Source organism: Macaca mulatta, chromosome 11, assembly GCF_049350105.2.
Source record: "Macaca mulatta isolate MMU2019108-1 chromosome 11, T2T-MMU8v2.0, whole genome shotgun sequence".
Lineage (NCBI taxonomy): Eukaryota > Metazoa > Chordata > Mammalia > Primates > Cercopithecidae > Macaca > Macaca mulatta.
Window position 1 is genome coordinate 82021934 of NC_133416.1, and position 14151 is coordinate 82036084.

The following is a 14151-nucleotide window of genomic DNA, read 5'->3' on the forward strand; positions in this document are numbered from 1 at the left end:
AAATAAAAATCTGAATGAAGATGTAGTCAACATTTGTTTGTTGTTTATTTGGTTTCTGTGTGTAGTAAAGAAGAAATTGAATTCAATCTACGTGTATGTTGATGGGAAGGATCCAACAGAGGGAAAAACAAAATGAATGGTATATGAGAAGAAGCAGATAATTGTAGGAACAAAATTCTACAGTAAACAAGATGAATAGCATCTAGTGCATACATCTGGTGCCTGCATTTACTGGAGAAGAAACGACAGTTAAGGCACTGTAGCAAGAGGAAAGGAAGACTGCATCATTATTTTAAACAGGTTTTGCTGATTGCTTTTTTGGAAGACATTTTTTCTCACTAAATAGTTTTAATATTCTCACTGACTAAGAAGTAAATTTATTGCATCAGCATGTTTTTGAAAGAATAAAAAAATTGGTTTTGAAAGTGTGAGAAACAAAGCAAATGTACAAACCATTCTAGGAGGGAAAGTGATATATGTCCTCCTGAATTTATTGTTACCAGGAGATACTGAAGACTGAATTACTGGTAACCCAGAATGTTGAAGGTAGTGCTTGGATTACTTTAGCTTCCCTTAATTTTGTAAAACAGAATAGAGTTCAAAACTTTATCGAAATCAAGCGGATTTTGACAAAGCAATCAACTATTCTACTCATCATTATTGTTATTAAACTTCCTAACTGAAAATATTTAAACATGAAATTTAAAAATGTAAGTGACATTTAAAAAAAATTTGTACTGATCTATAATAATCCTACATATTTGTGGGGGTATAAATGGTATCTTTTTTACATGTATAGAATGTGTAATGACCAAGGCAAGGTATTTAGGGTATATATCACCTTGAGTATTTATCATATTTATGTGTTGGGAACATTTCAATCCTTTCTTCTAGCTATTATGAAATATACAATATTCATGTTTTTATTAATGACAATCATCCTAGTCTTCTATTTAATATTTGAATGTATTTTTGTATTTAACTGTATGTCTGTATCAATCAGCCAACCTCTCTTCATCACTCCTTCTTCCCTCCTCCACACACAATCTTCCCAGCCTCAGGTAACTATCACTCCACTCTACCTCCATGAGATCAATTTTTTTAGCTCCTACATATGCATGAGAAGAAACAATAGTTTTCTTTCTGTGCTTCGCTTAACATAATGGCCTCCAGTTCTATCCATGTTGCTGCAAATGACAGGTTTTTATTCTTTTTATGACCTAGTAGTATTCCGTTGTACATATATACCACATTTTCTTTATCCATTCATCTGTTGATGGACACTTAGATTGATTCCATATCTTTGCCATTGTCAATAATGCTGCATAAACATGGGGGTGCCAATATGCCTTTGATACACTGATGTATTTTCCTTTGGATAGATACCCAGTAGAGGCACTGCTGAATTGTATGGTAGTTATATTTTTAGTTTGTTGAGAAATCTCCCTACCCCATTGTATTAGTCCATTCTCACACTGCTAATAAAGACATACCTGAGACTGGGTAATTTACAAAGGAAACAGGTTTAATTGACTCACAGTTCAGCATGGCTGAAGAGGTCTCAGGATACTTACAATCATGGTAGAAGGGAAACCAAACATGTCCTTCTTCATATGGCAACAGCAAGGAGAAGTGCTGAGAAAAAGAGAGAAAAGCCCCTTATAAAACTCAGATCTCGTGAGAACTCTCTCACTATCAGGAGAAGAGCAGCATGGTGGTAACAGCCCCCATGATTCAATTACCTCCCACCAGGTCCTCCCATAACACGTGGGGATTATGGGAACTGCAATTCAAGATGAGATTTGAGTAAGAACACAGCCAAACCATATCCCACACCAGCTGTGTGTAAGAGTTCCCTTTTCTTAACAGCCTTCCCAGCATTTATTTTCTTTTGCCTTTTTAATAATAGCCATTCTAACTATGATAAGATAATATCTCATTGTGGTCTTGATTTGCATTTCTCTGATGATTTTGATATTGAGCATTTTTTCCATATACTTGTTGGTTATTTGTACGTCTTCTTTTGGAAAATGTCTATTCATATTTTTTGCCCATTTTAAAATCAGATTATAGTTCTATTGCTCTTGAGTTGTTTAAGTTCCTCTTATATTCTGAATATTAGTCATTTGTCAGATGAATAGTTTGCAAATATTTTCCCATGTAATAAGTTGTCTCTTCATTTTTTTGATTCTTTATTTTACTCTGCAGAGCCTCACAGTTTCATATAGTCCTATGTATTCAGTTTTGTTTTCGTTATCTGTCCTTTTGGGGTCTTAGCCATAAAATATTTGCCTAGGCCAATATCTTGTAGTGTTTCTCCTGTTTTCTTCCAACAGTAGTTTTGGGTCTTATGTTTAGGCCTTTAATCTTGTTTGAGTTTATTTTTGTGTACAGTGAGAGATAGGGATCTAGTTTCAGTTTTTTGCATATAAATATCCAGTTTTCTTGGTACTGTTTATTGAAGAGGGTGTGCATTTCTAAATACATGCTCTTGGAACCTTGTTGAAAATCAATTGATGGTAAATTTGTGACTTCATTTTGGGATTCTCTAGTCTGATTCATTACTCTATGTATTAGTCAGGGTTCTCCAGAAGAACAGAACCAACTGGAGATTATCTATCTATCTATCTATCTATCTATCTATCTATCTATCTATCTATATAATCTAGCTATGTATATAAGTTTATTAGGGAGAATTGGCTCACATAATGACCAGGTGAACTCCCATGATAGACAATCTACCTTTTTGAACCCTTTTACTTTGAGTTGATATGTGTCTTTACAGGTGAAGTGAGTTTCTTGTAGGCAGCATATAATTGGGTCATTTTAATAATCCATTCAGCTAGTCTACGTTTCGTCAGTGGAAAATTTAATCAAGTTACATTCAAGGTTATTATTGATATGTGAGAACTTACTCCTGTAATTCGTTGATTGTTTTCTGACTATAATGGGGGATCCATTACGTGTGACTAGATGTTATTCTCTTGTTTTTATTATAATTCTACCTTTGTCTTTGAATTTTGATAGTTTTAGCATAATGTGTCATGGAGAAAAACTTACTGGGTTGCATCTGTTTGGATTTCTCTGAACTTCCTGTATCTGGATGTCTAAATCTCTTGCTAAATTTTGGAAATTTCCAGCTATTATTTATTTTAGGTTTATAAATCTACTATACTTAGGTTTATAAAACTATTATGTTAAATAGGTTTTCTATGGTTTGGTCTCATCTTCCTGTTTTCAACACTCAAAATTTGTATATTTGGTCACTTTATCATATCCCACATGTCAAGTAAGGTTTTTTTATCGTTTTATTTTTTATTTTATTTTTTAGTCTGACAGTTTTTATTTTGGGGCTATTTTTAAAGATCTGTCTTCAAGTTTTGGGACTTTTTTTTCTCTAGTTTCTCCCTGAAGCTCTCAAATAAAGTTTTTATTTTATTCATTGAATTATTTGATTCTAATATTTGTGTCTTTTTAAAATATCTATCTCTGTGGTGAACTTTTCACTCATATCTTGAACTGTTTTTCTGATTTTTTAGTATTGTTTATCTGAGTTCTCCTGCATCTCACTGAGATTCTTTAATTACTGAATTTTAATACCATTATTTGGAATTTTTTTGGCATTTTATAAGCTTTTGTTAATTGGCATCTTTTACTGGGGAATAATTATGTTTCTTTGGAGGAGTTATATAGTATTTTTTTTTCAGGTTTCTTGTGCTCTTTTATTAATATTAGTGCACTGGTTTAATAGTCACATCCAATTTATTGGATTGGCTTGTATAGGGAAAGACATCTTTCTGCAGATATATTTATTGTGTTAGTTAGCAAGGAAGAACATACTAGCTTTAATTCTGGGTTCATACAGTAGCATAGTCTCCATATGATTTCTTTAGCTGTAAAAAGCATCAGCTTTGTCTGTGATTCCCTTAGTGACATAGGCTGTGGTTGTTAGTGGAGGCTGTGGTGAGGCTTTGCCACAGACAAGGATACCAGTCCCTAGACACCACTGGTAGCAGTACTGGGCTGAATGTGTCTTTCCTTGGACTTCCTGGTGGTGTATACAGGCATAAGTGTTAGTGGGTTCAAATGGGCCAATTATTAGGCCTCCAGGCAGATTACTTGGTTGCTGGTAGTAACAGTGATGGGCTAGGTAAGTGGGCAGGTCCTCAGTTCACTGGGTAGTATGCATGGAATGGACAATGACAGTAGCAGTGAAGAGTCAACCATTAGACTCTGAAGTGGCAGATATTGGCATTATTTTAATGTATCATTTTTGCTAAATTTGAGGGATATATATATATATATATTTTGTTTCTTTGTTTGTTTTTTTTGAGACAGTCTCACTCTGTCGCCCAGGCTGGAGTGCAGTGGTGTGATCTCAGCTCACTGAAACCTCTGTCTCCTGAGTTCAAGCAATTCTCATGCCTCAGCCTCCCAAGTAACTGGGATTACAGGCACGCACCACTGTGCCTGGCTAATTTTTGTATTTTTAGTAGATATGGGGTTTCAACATGTTGGCCAGGCTCGTCTCAAACTCTTGACCTCAAGTGATCCACCCGCCTCAGCCTCCCAAAGTGCTGGGATTACAGGCATGATCCACCACACCTGGCAGAGGGATATATATTTTTATTTATAGACTGTCTACAAAGAATGAATTCTGAAGCTGACTATGCTTACAGTTAAAGGTTCAAATTCAAATTATTAAGACTATGCTTCAAATGAATTATACTTCAACTAAAACTAGATGTATGGGATATTTCTAATATCTAGTATTCTATCGAATACTAGTCTCTAGTATCACAAATTTAGGTACTATAAAATGTAAACAATGTAGCTATTAATTATTATTACAGAAAATGTTCTATTTATTTTTGTTCATAATTTTTCTTCAATTTCCAGATGTATTGGTAGATTTTAGATGTCATAAAACATGTTAAATAATGCTCTTAATAATTAATTTAGTAATATTTGACTGATAATTTCTGATATTAGCATTACTAAAAAATTCTAATTTGACCACAATGCACAATAAATTTTATTTAATAGAGTCAGGATAATTTAATTTTCAAATGATAAAGCTTTGGTAGGTTTTATCAAATTGTTAATTACTACAATGGGTGGTGTAAAGCAATTGGTTAACATTTGTAATAAATATACATATATTTATGATTTTTAAAATGAATCAGAAATGAATTCTCATGTGAATTTCAGCAATTGGCAATATTCTTTAAATATTGCCATCTATGTTAACTCAGAGAAGTATTTCAAGCAATTTATTTACAAATGTATGAATAAAATTTACTTCATAATTCAACAGGTCTACTCTTTGCGTAGCATCTATAGGCACAAAAAAGGGTCACAGGGCTATGGTTATTTCCTTATTTAATTATTAGAAAATTACATTAATATAGTAAATTTAGTCACTGAGAAACAATCCTTGAAACTTGGACCTCAGTCATGCCTCATTTCTACTACCTCATTTTGAGTGTCTCTCTCCTCCACTGCCCTCATGGCCTGGGAATAGCCACATTGACCCACTTCCCATTTCTCACCTTTTGGAAGGGAAATCCAATGGAAAGACAGGTTCTAGAACCTAGTAAGGTGCAGTGCAAGGCAGAGTAATTATTTTCTCCTTCTCCACATTAATACAAATAGAATAAGAAGCAATTGATTGTCACTTTACACTGCCATCACAAGAAATGCATGTAAAATGTTTATTCTTCATCAGCTTACACAGGGCAAGTTCCTTAAGCCAACTCTCAACTCTTTAATGGGAGTAACCTTCTTCCTCTGAAACTTTTGAAAGACAGAAAAAAAAAATGATTGAGCCAGTAAACTGATTTAGAGCCAAAATAATAAAGTTACAAATGAGTAGTAAAGACAAGTATGAATAAAATTCAGAAGAAGGGACACCAACTTGGCTGAGGTGATCAGGAATGGCATAGGATACAGTGATAATAAGCATAGCCTTTATCTTTTTGGAACTTTGAAAGATATGCATCTTGGTAGAGGTTGAGAAGAGGTAATTTATTTAGTTACTGAATTGAATCTTATTACTGCACAATTATATTAAATAGCATATACTGTATTTCCCATACAACTGTCTCCGGTTATATGGAAAAATAGCTAATATATTACCAACATTGACTTTTATAGACTGGAAAACACAGGGAGAATAAAATCATTTCAATTTTTGTCTTATCTAGAAATAAATTTCATGAAATCCTATGTAGGAATTCTGACTGAAACATGATGGATTATATGATGTTTTGAATTTTTCTCCTCTTATCTCAGGAATTATCCAAGAACAAGAACAAGAATGAGTGACATAAACATAATTACCATTTCAGATGACTGTGAAATCCATGATTCCAAACTGTATAATACAGGGAAGAATTACCCTAAGTAATAAAGGCTGGATGAGGTCATTGGCTGGGATTTTTTTGAAAATATTTAATAAAAAGAATACCTCATGAATTAACCAATTGGAACAGATTTTGTGACTAATCAAAACAGATACTAATCATTAAAAAACAAAAATCAAACTGAAATATCTCTGGCATTCTATTGGCTACAACCCAGCCTTAGCCTTCGAGGCCTGGTCCTGGAAAAAAACAGGGAGTGATGCTCTAGGCCATACTACAGAACTAGGAGTAAAGCAAATGTTAAAGAGAAAGTATATGTTAAAAGCTCAGAAAATGCAGATGTGCTATAACTACAAAAAATAGCTGAAGGAGAATGAAGAGTAAAAAATGTAGTGAAATAACCTGTGTCCTCATCTTTTAAAGTTTAGCATTAATAATAACTCTTCAATAAATAAAATATTGAATATGGCCGATTAGAAGCAGTGGCAGTGCCAAATAGTTCTCCAGTTTACATTCCTATAAGCAGTTTTTGAGGATATCATTTACTTAATATCCTCTCCTACATTTTTATATTGTCAGTATTTTTCAACAATAGATATTTTGATGCATGTGTGATAGTATCTCATTGTGGCTTTAATTTGTACTTCCTTGATGAGTAATGATAGTGAGCATTTTTTCATGTACATATTGCCCATTTGATAATTCTCTCTTAAGTAACTATTAATGCTTTCTGTCCATTTATTTATTGGGTTGTCTCTCTTTATCTTACTAACTTTTAGAAGCTCTTTAGACATTAAGTGTAAGAGTATTTTTCCAAAAATATGCAAATATCTTCTCCTGATTTGTGCTTATCTCTTTTATGCACTTTTTCTGATGAATGGAAATCCTTAATCTTAATAGTGTCTAATTCATCTTGATTTTTTTTTTACTTTGGGTTAGTGCTTTTAATTTCTTATTAAAAATTGCATACTTTACTGTCAAAAGTTACTTTCCTATGTTTTCTTCTAAAACATTTATGCTTTACTTATCAGTTTTGTCTATAATCCATCTAGCATTGATCTTTGAGTGCAGTGTGAAGAAAATGTCAAGATGACTTTAAAACTATTTTTAAGCAATAAATAAGCATTCAGTGGCATTCAGTGGGGAGAAGAATCATTTTAGAATGACTCAAAATCTAGATTCCTTTAAGGAAGCATTTATGATGAATTTGACAACACAAAACCAAAAAGAAAACAATCAGTTTCACTGAAAAAAATTACGAAGAATGTCAAAGAACAAACACTAAATTGGAGAATAACATTTTACTGAATTATTCTCTTATTTTTTGCATGTCATAGCATCTGCAAATCAGCAAGATAAATACCAATTACTCAATATCGTTTGTATAAATTAGTTAAGATATAGATGAAGCTTCTGTAACAAATGTCAAAATAACAATAGCTAAAACAAGACAGCTTTTAAAATTAGTTTTTATGTATGTGTGTGCTATAAAATAATGAGTGTATAAGCAGGCCAGGTCTTCTACTGTTGTCTGGTCTTCCAGAAAATATGATTTCCATTCAAGGCTTAAAGTAGCTGTTCTGTCTCCCTCCATGTTGTACAAATATTAGTCAGTATTAAAAAGATAAGGCAGTGAGAAGAGATATCCCTTTTCAAAGCACAACTGAGAGATTACACACGTTTCTCTTTGCATCCCTTCTGTGAAAATTTAGTCATCTACCCGTAGGGAAATTTGGAAAATGATTACTCAATAAATGACAAAGGGGAATATGACTATTGAAGGCTCTAGGATTCTCTTTTATCCAGGGAAAGACATATTAACATTTACATTTCATAGAAATTGGATCTTAAGCACAACAAAATGATGAGATTAATCTAAGGAAACTGTAATTTTTAACCTCAAATATGTATTGTTTTAACCTACCTCATGGGCAAAGAGCTAAAGGTTTGATTCTACATGTTGTGGGCAACGGTAGGGGAAAGAGGCACTTTTTCTATGTCTACACCCACCTGAAGGAAACATAAGCTGAAATACTGTCTATTGCAGTTACAATATTTATAAAAATATTAAATTCACATATCCTTTCACCTAGATATTCTACTGCCAGTTATTTAGCATCCTCAAATCCAAGCAACGTAACAGGTGTGCAAGGAAACTCAGGACAGCATTGAAAATAATATACATGTTTATTAACCGAGGCAGCTTCTAATCAATCATGTTCTGGTAGAATACTATGCACAACTAAAAAGAGTATGGCAGTTCTATTTAAACTGATAAAAAAATAAAATGCTATTCTATGTAAGAACTATTTTTATTTTATTTTATTTTTGAGACAGAGTCTTGCTCTGTCGCCCAGGCTGGAGTTCAGTGACCCTATCTCCACTCACTGCAAGCTCTGCCTCCCGGGTTCACGCCATTCTCCTGCCTCAGCCTCCTCACTAACTGGGACTACAGGTGCCCACTGCCACGTCTGGCTAATTTTTTTTTTTTTTTTTTTTTTTTTAAGTAGAGACAGGGTTTCACTGTGTTAGCCAGGAGGGTCTCGATCTCCTGACCTGGTGATCCGCCCGCCTCGGCCTCCCAAAGTGCTGGAATTACAGGCGTGAGCCACTGCGCCCAGCCAGAAAATTTTTTTTAAAAAGCAACGCATAAAGTAATATGCAGTGTATAGTAACTTCCTGTGTAAAAGCAATAAAAATTGTCCGAGCACCGTGGCTCATGCCTGTAATCTCAGCACTTTGGGAGGCCGAGGCGGGTGGATCACCAGAGGTCAGGAGTTCGAGAACAGCCTGGCCAACATGGCGAATCCCCATCTCTACTAAAGTACAAAACTTAGCTGGGCATGGTGGCAGGTGCCTGTAATCACAGCTACTCAGGAGGCTGAGGCAAGAGAATGGCTTGAACCTGGGAGGCAGAAGTTGCTGTGAGCCCAGATCATGCCACTTCACTCCAACCTGGGCAACAAGAGCGAGACTCCATCTCAAAAAAATAAATAAATAAAAATTAAAAATGTATATATGTGCATATGTATATAATCTCAAACAGTAAATTGGAAGAGGAATCTACAAAAAATCTAGTAATAGTGGATGCTTCTAGGGAGAAAAACTATGTTCTGTGGGGCTAAGGCGAGAGAATGCTTAGTTTTATTTCCTTTCTTTTCAGTCCTTTTGAATTTTTATTCATGAATTATTACTTTTGCAAAGAAAATAAAAATCAGGTTACACTTAAGAGTGCTCAAAGATGAAAAAATATTCATTCATTGAAAGACGTTCCCAAATGTTAAACTAAGTCTAGGATTTAAATGTTATCTAAAATAGACCTAAGATGTTTAATGTCACCTGAAAATAATGTTATCTCAAGTTAACGGCTTTGATTGCCTTGTAAATACCAAGACAAAACCATAGTGTTTATTTTTAATGAAATCATACTGGTTTGCTTGAATACTTTCATGTTTCCTCTGAAATTATGTAAGTACCCAATTTTTCTATGATTTTATCTGCGGCCTTAAAATGTGTATGCTAGCCGGGCGCAGTGGCTCACACCTGTAATTCCAGCACTTTGAAAGGCCGAAGCGGCTGGATCGCTTGAGGTCATGAGTTCAAGATCAGCCTGGCCAAAATGGCAAAACCCTGTCTCTACTGAAAATACAAAAATTAACCAGGCATAGTGGCGCACACCTGTTACCCCAGCTACTTGGGAGGCTGAGGCAGCAGAATCCCTTGAACCTGGCAGGTGGAGGTTGCAGTGAGCCTAGATCGTGCCGTGCACTCCAGCCTGGCTGATAGAGTGAGACTCAGTCCCAAAAAATAAAAATAAAATAAAATAAATAAAATGTGTATGCTGATAAACTGAATAACAAACAAGCATTTGGAAAACCTATATTCTACTCTCTCTCTACATTACTACTGACCTAGTCTATGGCTTTGAATATCTAATGTAATACTTTTCAAATTTCAGTATTTGCATACATGCTTTTGGAAATATACTTATTTCACTTGGCACCTATTGACTTCATGATAGTTGGTAAGTAATATTTTTTGAAAGTGATAAAGGAAGTGAGAGAGGATCAGGAAGAATAACTGAGTACTAGGCTGAATACTTAGGTGGTGAAATGATCTGTACAACAAACCCCATGACACAAGTTTACCTATGTAACAAACCTGCACATAGGGCCCTGAATTTAAAATAAAAGGTAAAAAAAAAAATCATAAAATGAAACGTTCTCCAGAGTGTGATCATGTCTCATGATAACTTAAATTTAAGGATGTCCTCACAATGACTAAATTTACAAGAAACTGATTTTTTCTATCTTCCATATATATTAAACAGAATGCTATTTTACTATTTTTTTTCTGAGAGTTATAAATGATTAATTTCTTCTTGTAAGAAAACAAAGAAAATTGCAAGTGAACTTTCTTTAAAAAAATTTGTTGATGGTTCAAACATTACTTTTCTATGTTCATAACAGAGATATAACTTTTAAATGGGAAGCCCAAGATAGTGGTGTTACTAAAAGTGCCTTCCTGAAAGTCTTATTCTCTGTTTCTGTTACTGATGAGAGTTGTTAACACAATTTTTTTTCAACGAAACAACTCCAAGTTTTTCATAACAGAACAAATTTTCCTTCTTACTTGCCACTCACTTGGCCACATTCATTGGAGTCCATGCTCTCCTGACCTCTTTTTTCTTTTTTTTTTTTTTTTTCTGAGATGTAGTTTCTCACAGTTTCACAGACTGGAGTGCAGCGGTGTGATCTTGGCTCACTGCAACCTCCGCCTCCTGGGTTCAAGCGATTCTCTTGCCTCAGCCTCCTGAGTAGCTGGGATTACAAACACACGCCTCCACGCCTGGCTTTTATATATATATATATATATATATAATATATATATAATTTTTTACATATATATGTATATGTACATATACGTATATATGTATTTTTAGTAGAGACAGGGTTTCACCATGTTGGCCAGGCTCGTCTCGAACTCCTGACCTCAGGTGATCTGCCTGCCTCAGCCTCCCAAAGTGCTGGGATTACAGGCGTGAGCCACCGCACCTGGCCTTGACCTCTTAACTTCCTATTTCAGTTCTCTTTATTATGCCCTTCAATAGGTTCTTTTGACAATAAGCCACTTATTGATAACAGGAGCTTCTAACATTGTCTCATCGATTCTTTACTTCCACCTGCCTCAACATTCTACTATCAAATTGCTCATAAATTTCAACCAATTTATTTTAGTACCGGACTCTATCCATATCTACTAAGTTATTGAGAAAGATTGTTCCAAGATCATGTGTCAGAAACTAGAACCTTGGCACCTCAAACTCACTATACCAAAGGGACAGTTAAGCTTGGGAATGGAGTCACACAAAACTATCTTTCTCTTTTTCCCAAATAGATAGCTATAATTTCATAACCCTGTATCATATCCTCATACATAAGCCATACTCTGGGTTCCCAGAGTGCTGGAAGGCCACATGTCTCCCCAGGGTGGCCTCCTTCACAAATTGCTCACAAGGAAATTCTTGTGGTTCTCGAAATCGTTCAGGATACATATCCTCCCGATAAGCTAGCACTAAAACTAAGTTCTGTTAAATGTCACTCAGCAACGTCAGTTACCGGGTTATCTTCACAGGTACAGGACAAGAACAAGACTCTGCCTACCTTGAAGTGAGTGCATAACTGACTTTTTTTCCTCTATTCCCTCTTTTCACATGTTTATCTGATGTAAAATGTACGTGTACTGAGTACATAATTGGCTTTTTCCTCTCCTCCCTATTTCACATGTAAAATGTAGATTCACTGAGCACTAATCAGAGCCTCACAAGAGTAAACACTTGCCTCACTGCCTACCCTCACTCCCTTTTTTAAATCCTCCCTCTCCTGCTTGCTCTTTCCCCTTTAAATTTTGAAGTTTCCAAAACTCTCTTTGGAAAAAGCACAGGCCACAGATCCTCCTGTGATTTGTGTTTCTTTTTCCCGGGTGTGTCCTCAACCTTGGCTAAATCGGCCTCTAATCGATTGAGACCTATCTGAGTCACTTTTTGGTTTACAGTTACCAGACTATGTTTTAGCCACACTTGAGAAGCTTATTTATCTAATTCTGAATTTAGTGCTTAAAAGTAGAAAAGAGTAGAATATTTTAAAATTATTATTATTATTATTATTATTATATTTTTATAGATTTAGGGGGTACAAGCTCAGGTTTGTTACATGGATATATTGTGTAGTGGTGGGGCTTGGGCTTCTAGTGTACCCATCACCAGAATCATGTACATTGTACCCAATAGGTAATTTTTCAATCCTCACCCTCCAACCACTCTCCCCACTTTTGGAGTCCTCAATGTTTATGTTTTTTATCATCTGCATGTCTATGTGTATCCATTGTTTAGAGTCCACTTATAAATAAAAACATACTGGGTTTGTTTCTGAGTTATTTCACTCCAGTTCCATCCATGTTGCTGCAAAATACATGATTTCATTCTTTTTATGGCTGCATAGTATTCCATGATGTGTATATACCACTTTTCTTTTCTTTTTTCTTTTCTTTTCTTTTCTTGTCCTTCTTTCTTTTTTTCTTTCTTTTTCTTTTTCTTTTTTTTTTTTTTTTCAGACAGGGTCTCACTCAATCATCCAGGCTGGAGTGAAGTGACAGATTTCAACTCACTGCAACCTCTGCCTCCTGGGTTCCAGTTATCCTCAAACTGAGTAGCTGGAACTACAGGCGAATGCTACCATATCTGAAAAATTTTTGTATTTTTTTGTAGAGTCGGAGTTTCACCATGTTGCCCAGGCTGGTCTCAAACTCCTAGCCTCAAGAGACCCTCCTGACTCAGTCTCCCAAAGTGCTAGGATTACAGGCATGAGACAACATCCCAGGCCATATACCACGTTTTCTTTATCCAATCATCTGTCGATGGACACTTTGATTCCATGACTTTGCCATTGCGAATAGTGCTGCAATAAAGAAGCAAGTACAGGTGACTTTTTGACATAAGGATTTTTTTTTCCCCTTTGGGTAATTAAACAGTAGTGGGATTCCTGAATCAAATGGTAGTTCTATTTTTAGTTCTTTGAGAAATCTCCATACAGCTTTCTGTAGAGTTTCCATACAGGTGTCCATAAGTAACATTCCCACAAACAGTGTATAAACGTTCCCTTTTCTCCTTATCCTGGCCAGAATCTGTCATTTTTTTTGTCTTCTTAATAATAGCCATTCTGACTGGTGTAAAATGCCATCATATTGTGGGTTTATTTTGCGTTTCTCAAATGATGAGTGATGTTGAGCATTTTTTCATGTTTGTTGGCACTTATATGTCTTTTTGTAAGAAATGCCTTTTCTGTCCTTTGCCCACTTTTTAATGGGGTTATTTGTTTCTTTGGTTTTCAGTTGTTTGAGTTTCTTGTAGATTCTGGACATTAGTTTTTTGTTGGATGTACAATTTGCAAATTTTTTTTTTTTCCTATTTTGTAAGTGGTCTCTTACCCTGTTGATTCTTTTCTTTTGCTGTGTAGATTTTTTTGTTGTTGTTTAATTAAGTCACATTTGTTTATTTTTGTTTTTTGCTGCATTTGCTTTTGAGTATTAGTCATAAATTACTTTCCTAGATCAATGTCCTGAAGAGTTTTTTCCTAGGTTTTCTTCTAGGATTCTTATAGTTTCAGATCTGGAAAATTTTGGTATTTAATATCATTGTAAAGGAGATTATAGGATTAATTGTCCAAACCAGGACACTGTGGAGATGAAAGAGGAAACTTAATAATTTTACTGTGACCAAAGACCTAAA